This window comes from Adelges cooleyi, unplaced genomic scaffold (assembly GCF_023614345.1).
Source record: "Adelges cooleyi isolate 19-005CV unplaced genomic scaffold, UGA_ACOO_1.1 ACOO_flye_CR_arks_rails_tigmint_CR_PRNA_651, whole genome shotgun sequence".
Lineage (NCBI taxonomy): Eukaryota > Metazoa > Arthropoda > Insecta > Hemiptera > Adelgidae > Adelges > Adelges cooleyi.
The window spans coordinates 11,526,669-11,530,146 of NW_026096352.1; positions in this window are offsets into that span (position 1 = coordinate 11,526,669).

Below are 3,478 nucleotides of genomic sequence, written 5' to 3' on the forward strand. Positions count from 1 at the left end.
TAAAATAAATCTTTATATTTTTATCTAAGTACCTCAGATTTAAATTAGTAGAAGTGTATCTACTTATTAAATTATATTATTTTGAATATTTGGAGATGTAATGTTACAAAATATATATGAAATAACACCTAAATCACGTTACTTATCACAATAAATGTTTTGTTTTTCTCATAATAAAATAATCTGTTTTTACCCCTGGTACTAGAGCTATTTATGTTTACTAAATGATGATTATCTGGAAAACATTAAACACCAAAATACTTCAGATTTAAATTAGGAGATGTGTATACACTAAAACTAGACTTTAACTACAATTTTGGGGAAAAGCGACATCATAAATATTGACAGTTGACATTATTTCTTATCGTTTACAAAAAATTTAATTATTTAAAAAAAAAATGGGATTTTTTGATTCGATGAAAACTCAAAAGCCGTAGATAATATGAAGTAATACCGTTAACATAATCACACTATGTCTTATTTTTGGAATCAGCTAAAGCAGTCCACGTAATGCTTTCGCTGCAACCTCCTCGGAAGGAACCTAAATAAGTATAGTAGGTAATTAGCAAAGTGGGAAGTAGTCAGTTATAAACCAGTTATAAGTGTTTTCTTATAAGTAAATTAGATACCACAAATCTGTCTTCAGTATATGTCATTTTACTATACACTCCTTTGAATCGTAGCGTATGACAACTATTTTATTGCTACAAATTTAATTACTTACGCCAACCAAATGTCCGTATAGATTATACAAGATGTCGCACAAGGATTTCGCTCAAGTACCTAATATTGTAATATTGCCTAGAAAAAATGTTGTTTATTCTAACTACTTACTTCGTGTGATTATAGACTACAACTAATGTATTACAAGTATAAAATTCAACCGATGTGGTGTCATGATTTATCATGAAGTTCTTGTTCGATTATGTGAAACCCGACAGAAGCAAATACAAGCGGTAAGTTGTTAGTTTATTTAACATAAACAGCCGCTATTGTTTATTTAAGGCTTTATATTTTTATAAATATTAATTGGAAAAATTCTGACACAGATTTCTACTTATTCGTTAACATGTGTTTATATTAAGGCACTGTGTAGGCAACACAAACGTCATTCACCAGCTACATATACTATAATAACTGAACTAAAAATATACAACCGACAGAAAGTGGTGCCCATTTATTTTCAACGTACTCTTTTAGGTCCAGTGTAGTCCTTTCTTTAGTATTTTGGTGCTCTCTTTTTTTTTTATAAACAGAATCTCCTAGGTAGGCTGTTGGTCACATGATTTCCCTTACTTGAGGTTGAACAATATGTGTTAAACTCCAGAACTTATATAAGTAGGTTAAAATGCTAAAACAAAATAACCTATTAACATATTTGTCACCTAAGCTACATTTTGAAATAGTGGTTATAATTGTTTGATATATTACCCTATATCAGTAATATGGTATAGATTATTATATTATTATGTTTAGTTATTATTCGAAATGGATTTAAACAATACAATTAAAAAATAAAACTGCTAAAGACATAAGCATATAAAAAAAATTATATTTTTTACTCATAGATATCCTAAAATAATTTTCTCAGATAATCAAGTATTAATTCCATCGAACTTTAAACATTTTGTAAAGAATTATATTACAGAACTACGGTCTTCTTTTCCGGGATGTTTAAATTACTGAACAAATATTTAAAAAAAAAACTAAAAAACAAAGAATTAGCTGAATTGTTGTTAGACAAGTAACACAGGGAGCGTACAGCAGGCGTTCTTAGTTAAATTATTTAGAAATATTAGATCTCACAGGGTGAGTCTCTCATAGGGTGATCAGCCTTTCGTTTTCCAGACCGGTCGGCCACTGTAGAGCCAATAATATGAAATACATACGAATGATTACTATCGTCTACCGATTTAATTGTATCTAATATGACATAATATAAAACAAACTATTTATTTATAAATAATATTTAATAAAATATTCATGTTTATTGTGTAATTGCATACACGTTGTTTAAAGGGTACAGAAAAAAAAGACAAATACTTTATAAAAATGACATTTTGTTTTTATAAAATAAGTTTTGAACGATTCTGTTTTTTATTTTTAAACATGATAAAAAAAAAATTCAGTATTTTCAGTATTTTTTAGATTTAATATAATAATTAGATCATCATTCCGAAATCTTAAAAATAAAATCCTAGAATTGCAAACACCATAGAGAAAAAAATACATAATTGGCCCAACTCAAATTATGGTTAGTATAGGGATACAATAAATTAACCATACATTTAGTTGAACAAACTATGTTTTCTTTCCGTGCAGGTGTATATGAAATACCGTGCACATGTGACAAGTCATACATTGGATAAACTGGAAGTACAGTAAAAACTCGGATAATAATTAATAGAACACACAATGGAAGATAAATGAATAGACAAATATGCAGTAGCCGAACATACAGTAAACAGCGGACATAACATCCAGTTGTCCAATTCGGCAAAGTAAAAATAGATAGAGGGCTAACTTCGAAAAAGAATGTTTAAAAATGCGATAGAAAATTGAAAAGTGCCCACAATATTTTACGTACCTGAACTTGGGCCACCCACATTGTTTTATCTTATCTAAAATATTATCAAAAGTTTGCAAGTAAATATACAAGATATGACCAATTTTATGAAAGGTGGGCCAATTTCATTTAGCCCGGTAACTTGCTGCGATCGACTCCGGACAGATGCCAATCGGTTCGTCTCAGTTTGTAAGTATTTGCAAGTCTAACCCCGAAATTTGCTGTTTATAAAAAACAAATTTCTTCAGAGTAAAGAAGTCAAATTATTTTTGAATAATAGAATTAAATAATTATAAAAACCAAAAAATGTTTTAAAAATTAAATATAATAAATAATATTTTTATTAGAGTCTAACCAGTTAGTATATTATATACGAACTTTATTATTCCACTGTCACAAATAAGTTATTAATTCAATAAATCAAAATAATTTATCTTTTTATACAAATTTAACGAAATCATACACAAGACAAATGTCTTCCAACAGCTAAGAAATTAATTAATAATTTGATGATTTAAATACAAAAAAATAAAACGTTGAAAAAACATTGGAACATTTTTTTTATGATATTGTTACATTGTTAGGTAAAATTGGTAAGCATAACCATGGTTATGGTTACCGAAGTTACTATGGTTGTTATCGCCATGTATACCAAAGTCACTTTGGTTAACAATTGTCAATAAAGTATTTTAAAACCATTTGGTAATCTAGATAACTTTTTAGTTACTTTTCCCATCATTGCTTGCAATTTTTAATACTAAACTTAAAGCAAATTGAATTTTATGTGAGTTATATGAGTATTTCATGTTATAGGATGATTTCGAACAAATTTTGTGGACTTGCTTATTCTGGAATTCGATTTTATGCATTTTGAATACATTTTAAAACATCGTAAGTCCCATTTAGTGAATG